The sequence below is a fragment of the Asparagus officinalis genome, chromosome 5, assembly GCF_001876935.1.
Source record: "Asparagus officinalis chromosome 5, Aspof.V1, whole genome shotgun sequence".
Lineage (NCBI taxonomy): Eukaryota > Viridiplantae > Streptophyta > Magnoliopsida > Asparagales > Asparagaceae > Asparagus > Asparagus officinalis.
The window spans coordinates 54,433,414-54,446,096 of NC_033798.1; positions in this window are offsets into that span (position 1 = coordinate 54,433,414).

Here is a 12,683-nt window from a genome sequence, read left to right on the forward strand (position 1 = left end):
CTCATATCTTTAATTAAATTCGCCATCTTTACTTTCTTGAATTTTCTTTTTATTCTTGATTTTCCTTTTTTATTCTTGATTTTATTCATCTTTCTTTTTCCTTGTGAAAATCATTCATTCTTTGTCACATCTACTCTCACTTACATTTTGTACCGATTTACACACTATCACTTTCACTCTAATTATCTCTCCATAATCACACTTATTCTTCACTCCTATTTGTCACGCACACAACATAAGAACTAATTTATATTTTCTCCTACAAAATACCTTACTCGTAGGATCGATAACTTTTTATACTATAACTTGACATGGTTGTGCACTTGTAACTTTTTGGTACATGTTTATGCCGCATTAAATTTTTGGCGTCGTTGCCGGGGAGGGTGCTTAAATTGGTTTTGATTATTTTGGTTCTTTAACTTGTGTGTTTCTTGTGAAAGAACTACTTGGAGATTAAAGATCAAGGATTGGAGATTAAGGATTTGGAGATCCGCTTGTGGTAAGTCTTCTTCCTAATATTTTTAATTCCACATCTTTAACTAGTTTCTCACAATTAGTGACAATTAGGATCTAAAAAAAGATTTTATTTTCGTTGACCATAATAAAATTCACCCTCTACTTTGACATTGACTAACAAGATAATAAATCCAAACAATTTTCTCCCTTCTCATTTGTCTGATTGTTAACCCTAAAAAAAGATTTTATTTTTACCATCCTTTTTAATCGCTTTTAATTCCTAGGGTTGCATTTCATATAGTTAGTAGGAATTAACCAAAGTGATTTGAGCATCTTGGTTTAGCACACACTTGAAAATATTTTTAAGAGCAAAACCCCATAATCAAGATAAGGTGATGGATTTCATCACCTTTTTCTTAGCCCAAAAACCACAAATTCCTCACTACACAATCCAAGCCTAATAAAACTCATTAGACGTCGGCCATAAGGAATTGAGCTCAATAAGGAACAAATAATATTTAGGTGAACCGGTTTAAGTTTTCTTGGATTAGTTGGTGTCTAAGGTAAGGTTTAAGGGTTGCGTAAAGTACTCTGCAAGGAACGAGGTACTTAATCGATCTCTGATCAACCTTTGTTCCTATCCTTACCTAGCTAACTAACCGAGTAAAACTTTTATCTTTTCACTTAAGGAATTTTTGGTTAGGAGCTGGTCTAGCTGCGTTAGGCTTAACCCTAGAGTTAGCATGATTAAAACGTGATTGTTTTTTATTTGTTTTTCTTTTTTTTTCAAAAAAAAAACTAACTTTTTTTTTTGAAAAAAAAAGTATAAAAAGAAATTGTTTTTGGTGTATGCAAAATGTGGATTAGGGACAATACACATCGACAAATTCATTTTGAACAAATGGCTAATCCATATGTTTTTCAAAATTTATGTTATCCTAATAGGATTGAAATCCCCAATGAAGCTTGGGAGTTTGTAGAGAGCTCATCTCAGTATTCGGTGAATGATCTATTTTTTCCAACCTACAACCCAGGTTGGGCAAGTTACACCAACTTTTCATGGAATCAGGTAAACCACTCTGGAACTCAAAACTTTACTCCCTCTTCGACCTAACATTTTCCTAGGGGAAATACAGTTCCTTTTAATTCTCATCCACAATTTCAACAACCCAGTCTGTCACATCAAAATCAGTCTCCTCATCATCAAGTTGTAACTCACACTCCTCTTGATACAAATCATGATGAACGTCTCAATATTTTGAAAAAAGGTTTTGAAATCATAATTAAGGCCTCCACACTAACCACAGATATGTTAACTCAAACATCCTACACGATGAACTCCTTTATGCAATCAACCGAACTCATACTTAACTCTAACACTCAAGCCATAGCTAGATTAGAAACCCACATTGATTAACTAGGCAGTGCTATAAGTGAAGGAGAGGAAGGAGAAATTCTGAGTCAACCCGTGGTCAATCCTAAGGACACTCAAATGAATGCACTACAGTCAGGAAAACAGGTCGATAATCAGGAAAGAACACCTTTAAGCCAAATTCTTATTCCAATTCATTCTCCTTCTGATAACTCAATTCAAGAAAGACCAGAGGAAGAAGAAGAAGAGTCAATTCCAAGTTTTGAGAAATTTTTTGGTGAGGAGCTGAAAATATTAGGAGAAGCAGATCAGGTTTGTCAAAATAAGGAAACTGTGTTAAACAATTGCTGCTTTGAACTAAATTTTGAAGAACTCTTTCTTGATAAACTTAGATTTTTAGAAAATAAACAACAACCAAATTTTTACACATCAACCATGAATCATGGGGTTAAGGAAATTGTTAAAGAAAATTTGGTTATTAGATAACAAACATTCATAAATCAAGAATCTAAGTTCAAAACGCATGACACTAATAAAACCTACCTTCCATTGCCACAAGAATTATTGAACACCCTGATATGCTTGGAATTTCAGCACAGTGAATAAAACCTACCTTCCATTGCCACAAGAATTATTGAACACCCTGATATGCTTGGAATTTCAGCACAGTATTGATTATATCATTTTGAATATTGAACACCCTGATATGCTTGGAATTTCAGCACAGTATTGATTATATCATTTTGAATTTGTTTAAAACCTGGGGAAGAATTTTTAGCAATAAGGTAGGATTCAATGTAGAATATGAGCTCTTCATGTTGAATATTTTATTCTACATTGTTTATTTTGTTTATTTCAACATAATAAAATCTTCTCTTATTTTAGAGTTTCTTGTTCAAGTGTAAAAAAAAAGAGGAAAAAAAAAGATAAAAAAGAAGAATAAAATTTTGATTCTATCCTCCTCAGACCAAAGGTAATTGCAGATTTTTATCAACTGATCAAATGTAAGTACTTTACTTCTTATGTGCTTTACTTTATACATCATAGAGTTTGCATTGAGGACAATGCAAAATTTAGGTGTGGGGATGGGAATTAGTTTTTTTTTCTTTTTATTTTACATTTTTAGTTGCATTTTTGTCATTTTTTCCCTTTTCCTAAAAAAATTATAAAAATATCGTCACTTGCCAAATGATAGAGTTATGTAATAATTAATTTATTTGATAAATTTTAAATTTTCTAATTTCTAGTTTGTTATTTACTCAAGTTTACCTTTTTTGATAACTCTAAATAAATTTCTTAAGAAATGATTTTCAAAGTAGTATACTTTACTTAAGCCTTAACTTAGATTTTTATTTAAAATAATGGAATTTATGCATGCTTAGCTTAGAGTTAAAAATAATTTTTCAAAGTGTCTTGACTTACATATTTTTTAGAATTTATATATATATACATATAAAAAAATTGCAAAAGAAGAGTGCGAAAAATGGGCACCAAAAGAAAAAAAAGAAAGAAAGAAAAAAAAACTCTTGAATTCAAGGTGATTCTATCTTATAAAGCCTAAGCTGTTAGACCCTGGAGGGGGGGTGATTAGGGTCTTATGCTAATCTAATCCGATTTTATGTCAATTAAAACTAATTAATAAGTTATCCTAGCAAGTATGAAATACAACAATATATATAAGCTAGGATAAGCAATATGAACAACAAGATATATCCTAACAAAGAGATATAGGCAAAGTATGTGCAAGGATATATAAACTAATACAAGAGAGAAATAAACATAAACAAGATAGTGGATGAAATAAAATGAGCAATGCACAATTGGCGATATAAGATAAATGCAAAAGCAAATGCGCCAAAGACAAACTCAAACACACTCAAATGATCACGGAGTTCGGACCTTCCGTCCTACATCTCCGCTCCCCTCTCTCGGGGAGAAATCCACTATCACAACCGGGTTTTCTATGCTCACCCGAATAACGTTTACACCTCACAGGGTCGGTTTTTAACGCTCACCGATCAACGTATACAATCACTCACAATGTCGGTTTTCAACGTTCACCGATCAACGTTCACTCCTCACATTCGGTTTTCTAGTTCACCGAAAACTTCACAACAACACACTCGGTTTTCTAGCTCACCGAAAACCTAACAACACTCACAATGTAACAAATATAAATTTTTTCTCTACAATAGATGAGAACTCAATTAAGCACAACTCAATGTTACAATCTCTCACAACCCTAATATACTATGTATGCAAATACATTAAGCTCAAGTGAGTGTGTGTAACAATGAGATAAAATCAAATATAAACTCAATATAAAACTAGCTTTAATAGAAATGATAATCAAAAAATAATTATAAATAAAAGCTAGAGTTGAGTTTAGGAAAACTTCTCTAGATGACAAGACAGAGAGATGGATTGAATGCCCAAAATACAATTGATAATCTCCTCAAGCTCTTGTAAAACTTCCTTCATAAACCAAACCCTTAAACAAGCTTAAAACAAACTTAAACTCTTTTTAAAAACTCTTTTAAACTTCTTTAAAACTATCCATTGGGTTACTGATAGAAGAGGGGTTGAGGGGTTTATATAGGAAGAGAAACCAATAGCCAAAACCCCAAACAAAACAACAAAAATCCCAGAAAAACAGAAAATAGATTCTGTACCCAATATAGTCGTTGGGCTATCGGCGATCGACCGTGAAATTCTTGCGGTCGACCGCGAGGCACTACAGAATCTCAAAAAACTTCCAGAGACTTTGGCGGTCGACCGTGAGAAAATTTGAGCTGACGGTCGACCGTGGCGGTCGACCGTGAAAGTCTCTGCTGCCTACTCAGAAAAGAACACAAGTGCGGTCGACCGTGAACTGATACAAGAAATCAGGTTTTGAAAGTTGTTTTCTGATCTTAAAACACTGTTTAAAAATATCAAATAAATTCCAAAAATGTAAAACTTTGGGGAATGATTGTAGACATGATAATAAACATGCTACATGACTGGTTTCCAAAAAGGACTTCCCAAATAAAAAATATCATCATTTTACAAAATAGTCCAAAACATAAAAATGTAAACATATGAATTTTGATATTATGGCTAAACCATATTTTAAAACTTTACAAAATGATTTTGTAGACTTAATAGAAGATGTATATGATTGTTATTAAGTCCAAAAACTAAGAATACAATATTTTTACAAATACAATAGAAAATGAAACATATGAGTATGTATATGAAAATATATTTGTTTCATATCTAAGTAGTTAAACCAAATCACAATAATAAATATGAAATATGTAATTTCATATTTGTAAACATAAAAACCCAAACCATGCATGTATATATATAACTATATATATATACATAGAAACCAAATACGTATGTATATATGATATTTAGCTTAAGGTACTTAACGCACATAATATAAAAGCTAAACTAAGTTACCCAAGCTAGATTGGTCTTCAATATGCTTGACTTGGTAATATTGTGGATGAAGCTTGAACTTGATCTTTAACTTTGAATTGTAAGGTTTCACTCCACTATTCCGCCAACCTCCATTGAATATGATCATTGAGGCTCTATTCCATCCATCCCCCAACACGTTGTTTGCCTAGAATAAATACGAAAACATAAACACTAGATAAATAACATTAGATGTAAATTATTTACAAATCATCATCAAAACAAGAAGGCCAACATAAGCTAACCGAGTAATTAAGCCTAAAGAGTATTTTCATACTTAATGACCTAAGCCCAATTGGGTTGGGATCCATTGGCCCAAAACTCGTTAAATGGTCGCTTAGAAAGCCCGTTAAAGTAGAAAAAAATCACCAAGGAAGAAAGAGTTTAAAAAAATAATATAAATAAAAAATTCAAAATACTAATAAATGTTTTATATATATAGTTATATTTGTATATATGGTCTTGGAAAATATTTTAGATCAAGCAACTTGAATATTATTTTAAACAAAGATTTAGCATGTTCTTTTTAAAACTTTTAAATTAAATTTCTAAGTTTGACTTGGTTTTGTATTGCTATAATGAGAAGATTTTCTTGAAAATTTACCTTAGAGTTATATATAAAAATGTTTTCTTGAGTAATAACTAGCTTCAATTATCAAGTAAATTTAGTTATTTACTAACTTCTTTAATTTGGCAAGTTGATCAAATTTTGTGGGTATATTCACTACAAACCCTCATGAGACAATAACTCGTCCACTAGGGTAACCTAGAGGTTTAAAAGCTTGTTGTATGCATTAAATATAACCGCGATTCCTACAAAAGTGAGTTAGGTTTTCTTCTCTTTTTTCTTTCTTTGCTAGAGGACTAGCAAAAGTTTATGTATGGGGGTATTTGATAATCCCATTTTATTATAATTTTATATCCTTATTATCTATTTTATATGAATAAATATGTTACTAATAATTATTTTTATCTTTAATTGTAGGTTAATCAAAAATAAAAAGCCCAATATCTCTTCTCTTAACAAAGCCTATGAATTAATGAAGAATATATGCAAATACATGAAAGAGCCCAAGCCCAAGTCCAAAAACCCAAAGCCAAAGCCAAATGAAAGAGGAAATCAGCGGATTACAAAAGGAGGGATATGGGTATTGATGCCAGCATCGATGCCAGCATCGATACCCGTATCGATACCGTCAGCATCGATCCCCTTATCGATACCAGCATCGATGCTGGTATCGATACCTATGTCGTTCTGTTACAGATCAATGGCTAAAATTTGCTTGTTTTGGATAAGATTTCAATCCAATGGTTTTCATTCACTGATGTTTACTATAAATAGGGGTAGAGAGTGAGGGGTTGAGGGTGTAAAAATTTTTGTAACTCCATTTGGAGAGGAGGATCACTCTTAATTGAGAAGGTCTTCCAAATTTGTAACTTTTGTTACAATTAATAAAATATTTTTTCACCACTTCAAATATTTCTTCTCTTTGTTGGATGATGAAGATGGAGATGAAGAATTATTTGGAGGTTTGTATTTCTTTTATTTTTCTCTTTTATTTCTTTTTTATTGCTTATTAGTTTAGATTTATTTCTATGCTTGTAGTTAGATTTTATTTTCTTGTTAAATAGCCAAGAGGCTAGAACCCTCTTGCCTTAGATTTATTTTATGCTTATAGAGTAGATTTATTTTCTTGTATTTAATTCTTATAATTTATTTTGTAGTTTAGATTTTATAATTTATTTTATAGTTAGATTTTAATTTCTTGCACTATTCACCTTGAGGCTAAAACCCTCTTGGGTTTAGTTTTTCTTTTTGTTTATTTTTATTTTATTTGATTCGCCTTTAGGCTAGAACCCTCTAGGGAATCGCTATTTTATTTTCTTATACTATTCACCTTAAAGCTAGAACCCTCTTGGGTTTAGTTTTCCTTTTTATTCATTTTTATTTTTTTTTGATTCGCCTTTAGGCTAGAACCCTCTAGGAAATCACCTTTTTTCTAAGAAGTGGATTCAATTCTAGATTACCTATATCTTTAATTGAATTCGCCATCTTTACTTTCTTGAATTTTTTTTATTCTTGATTTTCCTTTTTGATTCTTGATTTTATTCATCTTTCTTTTTCTCCTTGTGAAAATCATTCATTCTTTGTCACATCTACTCCCACTTACATTTTGTGCCGATTTACACACTATCACTTTCACTCTCATTATCTCTCCATAATCACACTTATTCTTCACTCATATTTGTCACGCACACAACATAAGAACCAATTTATATTTTCTCCTACAAAACACCTTCCTCATGGGATTGATAACTTTTTATACTATAACTTGACACGGTTGTGCACTTACAATATTTTTGGTACATGTTTATGCCACATTAGAAAGCTGAAGGTGGATAATTCATGTAATGAGAAGTTCTCAAAAAAATGTTACATGTAATATTCTTAGGGATAGCCCGGTCATTACAAACAATGTGATAAACACTAAACTCCCGCTGTTAAAATCCTGACATAGCACTGGAAATTTTAATTACAATGTTCTATTGCGATTGTCAAATCCCTTTCGTGGCAAGATCTCATCATTTGACATCGAAAACCCCCACTAAGTGATTCGTACAAGTCAACACTCCTACTGTGATTTATACTTTCACTCCTACTTGGTCAAACCTTTAAACACTTAGGACCACAACCAAAATCCTCTCTCGATTCTTTCCATGAACGAGAGGTCCACAAATTAAACGATCAAACCTTTAAAAAGTTAGAATCACTTAAACCCCCTATTTGGTTAAACCTTTCTATAGTTAGGGCCAAAGGCAAAATCTCCTCTTGATTCCTTTCATGAACGAGAGGTCCACTTTCAAATCGAGTGATCAAACCTTCCTACAGTTAGGGTCATCTCGAAATCCCGCTTAGTCAAACCTTCCTACAGTTAGGACTAAAACCACAATTCACTCTCGATAAATGAGAAATTCACATTTAGTTTAGTAATCAAACCTTCCGATAGTTAGGATTATTCGAATCTTTTCGATTCTCGGAGTGAATATCCCACTCTTAGTTTTACTCTTCAGATTCTCGAATTGGAGATCCCACTTTGAGTTTCCTTTGTAACTAGAGATAAAATATAAAATTCTTCCTCTTCAGTATCGGGTTTATCTTTGCCCCAAGAGAAGACACTACTTTTCAACTCCCAAAATCCGCGCCTTACACGCACGAGGAATTTTATCCTGAATCTTAAGTAGGGATAAGTCAGAGCCTAACATGTGTTACCAGTTTAGTCTTTCACCGATTGAAGAAGATACTAGAATCCAATTCTGAGGACTTTTATCCCGAAGCCTAAGTAGGGATAAGTCAGCGCCTAACACGCGTTGCCGGGTAGTCTATTCCCATGAGAAAGATGAAGTCTACGTATTTAATATCGTAGCACTAAAAGAGTTAACTCTTTTAGCACAACGTTACGTACGGAACGAATTTTAACAATCTGTATGCTAGCCCAACTCAAACAGTAATCAGTAAAAGCTAATCAAACCCGTTGATGGCTGAGAATTTGTCAAAAATTCTATAAATGCGATAGTCATTAATGCACCAACTCCATTAATTAATCTCGTGACTCAAGGATTTGACAACTTCAACATAAGATTCATTCATGCAAATGAATCATCTTTAACAGTTAGTCCTACAGCCCCAACATTTGGGACTGCCACGCTCCAACACCTTAAGAGCATAAACTATGTAGACACAGGTCAACGCGTTGCGACGAAAGTCAACGTCGATCAACGCGTTATGATAAAAAGTCAATACCGATTAATGCAAAACCCTAGGTCAACGCCAGTCAACACGTTATAATGAAAGTCAACGCCGATCGATGCGAAATCCTAAGGTCAATGCTGGTCAACACGTAACCCTAGGTCAACGCTAGTCAGCGCGTTACGATGAAAAACAACATCGATCAATGCGAAACCCTAAGGTCAACGCCGATCAATGCGTAGCCCTAGGTCAACGCCGGTAAATGCGTAGCCTTAGGTCAATGCCGGTCAACACGTAGTTCTGAGTCAATGTTGGTCAACACATTGTGATAGAGATAGTCAGTTTAAAGTCAACTCAATAACACGAGCCAAAACCAACTCACCAATTTTAATTCGAGACTTCGACAACGGCTAAACGAAAAACGCAGTGCCGGAGGAATTTTAGCCATTCGTCAAAATATTAAATAGATCAAAAATCGAAGAAGTCAAGAATTAAAGATAACTACAGGTCCTTTCTCACTAACTGAAGGTTGGACCTATCACATCCAAAATATTTTAGGTTCTTCTATAAAAGAAACGAGACTAAAACACTTTGGAGGGGGTATCTGTAGGCATCAAAAATTGCCCACAGATTCCCGCACATAGCTCGAGACAGAGAGAAGACGATAAACATCACTATCTAGGTCACAGAAGCTTAATTGATGTCGATAAACGCACAAAGTAAGTCGACGAACCGTGTGAAGCAACAAAACTACAGAATAACGAAGATACAAACTGATTGGAAGCTATGCTTCACTTACAAAATACGAAGCACCCATTGTGTCCCATCTACTCTACATATGATTCAACCATGGGATCTTGTAGATCTCCTTGTTGGCTTTCCTTCGCACTTTGAATCGCGTAATTCTGAGTTCGGACGACGAAGATACAGCGGAAACAAACGGGACACGCAAAACAGTACCCCGTACCTTAGCGGAGACACTGCATGTGTCTAAACAGTTTTTGTGGTTTTTGAGCGGTTTTCAACCGTTAACCACCTGGATTTATTTCAACTGATCTAATATCATCCAAGAACGTGATAAATTGGTTACAACTGAGGATAAGAGTGAATTGATGGTTTTTATCCGAAAACAGAGCTCCTGAGACCTATAAACACAGACCTAGGGCCTTCATTTGTAAAGATCTGGAATTCTCGAGCCTTGGCGAAGCTCTGCTGAATCAGAGACTGAGGAGCACGAATTTCAAAGAGGAGGAGGAGATCGAATTGAGTTCTTCGACATAAGGAAGAGGAGTTCGTTAGATCCATAGCCCGATTCCTTCCCTTAAGATCGTACCTAGCTGCGATCTCGAGAAGAGTTGTTATCTCACTGTTGCCGAGATAATTACTTTGGTTTCTTGATTCTTTTGCGAATCAACAAAACTTCAGATTGATCTGATCGCTTGGTAGTCCACAGATATTAATGTCCCCGACACAGACAAAAATTCCATGCAAATAGCAGGTGATAAACATCCGTTGTGTTTGTTTTGATGAGAGTTGTAATTTTTTATTTTCATTGTGTAAGAGTCTTATAAAAAGATTATCTTTTTATTTTCGTTGTAACCATTGAAGTTGTAATGAATACCTCAATGAAGATGTTAACTTTCACACCAAACATAAGTATGAATATGCTTACTCCTCTCATGAGTGACTGGATTGTTCACCAAATCAATCGCAAGCTTGTTGTCAACATAAATCTTTGTAGGACCTTCAATTTGAATATGAATTTGACTTAACACATTACGCAACCTAATTGCTTAGCATGCGCTCGATGTCGTTACTACATACTCTGCTTCACAAGTTAAAAGTGCAACAATAGACTACTTCTTCGACAACCAAGAAAATGCGAGGGGAGCCAAAATTGAAACAGAGGTAGAAGTGCTCTTATGGTCACCGTGATCTCCGCTCTAATCACTATCCTACAATATGACAATTGTTAGATGAAGAATAAAAAAAACCATGATCATAAGTCCTCTTTAGATACCGCATAATTCTCTTTGCAACTTGTAGATGAGATTGGCGAGGGACCTCTAAATATCTGTTGACTAAACCAACTCCATAAGCTATATCTGGCCTTGTACATGTAAGATATTACAAACTTCCAACAATCTACTTTAAATAAGTAGGATCAACTTGTGCATCATCACCTTCTTAAGATTATTTTTTACCACCTCCACGTGAATTCTAACAGGATTGCAATCAAACATCTGAAACCTTTTCAACAACTCTGCACAATACCTCTTTTGACATTTGAAAATCCCATTATTGCCTAGAACTACTTTAGTGTTGAGAAAATAAGATATCAGTGCAAGACCTATCATCTCAAATTCATGCATCATGGACATCTTTAAATCTTCAATCATACTAATTATTGCCAGTAAAAATCAAGTTATCAACAGCATAATAGTAGTGTATCACTAGAATTGTTTGCTTTCACATATAATGCATGCTTGGAGGGGCACTTCTGAAATCCACTTTCCTAAAAAGAAAGAGTCAATCATTTTGTTCCGTGCTCGCAGCGCCTGCTTCAGCCCATACAATGTTATCTAAAATTTGTATACTTTACACTCGCACCCTTTCTTCACAAATCTAGGTGTTTGCTTTATGAAAACTTCTTCTTCAAGTGGCCCATTAAGAAAGACTGACTTCACATCTATCTGATGAATATTCTAATACTTCTGTGTAGCCAATGCAATTATTAGTCTAACAGTTTAAATCCTAGCAATAGGGGAAATACCTCGTGGTAATTATAACTGGGCATTTGCTTGTAACCTTTGACCACCAATATTGCTTTATGCCGCTCAACTTTGCCATTTGCATTAATCTTTGTCTTGAAAACCCACTTCACGTCGATGGCTTTATGTCCTTATGGAATATTAGTAAACTCCCATGTGTCGTTCTTCTCAATCATATTTATCTATTCTTTAATTACATGTGTCCACTTAGGATCTTGAATAGCCTCTTCAAACATAATTTACTCACAATCTGCGGATATCGCTAAGTGCACTATATTTACATCAACATCATCATCTGGAGTTACTTCGTAGTCCCTCAAGAGAACTGATGTTGGTGATTTCTTCTTAGTCTTTCAACTTTTAATGAAACTTGTGGGGTTGGAGCTTCAGGAGTATTGGCCGGTGGTGCTTCTTTAGTTACAATAGGGACACCATCTTCAAGAATATCAAGAAGAGTACGTTGTGAATTGTTTGTGGTTCCAGATCCTAATTCCAAACTTCTTCTTCTACAAACACAAAACCTCTGCTTACAATCACCTTCTTTGTAACAGGGTTGTAGAGCTTGTAGCCTCCAAACTTATAGCTAATAAAAACTATCTTCTCGCCTTTGTCATCAAGTTTCTTTCTTGTTTCTACTAGAACATGAGCATAAATAATAGAGCCAAACACCTTAAGATGCCTTACACTTTGTTTATAACCAACCCACTCCTCATCAGGAGTGAATCGTTAATGTTTTTTTTAGTGACCTATTCAACAAATAAATAGTGCATGAGACAGTTTCACCCCAAAAGAAATTTGGCAGATCTTTTGCCTTTAGCATGCTTCTTGCCATATTAAGTATAGTCCTATTTTTCCTTTCAACAACACTATT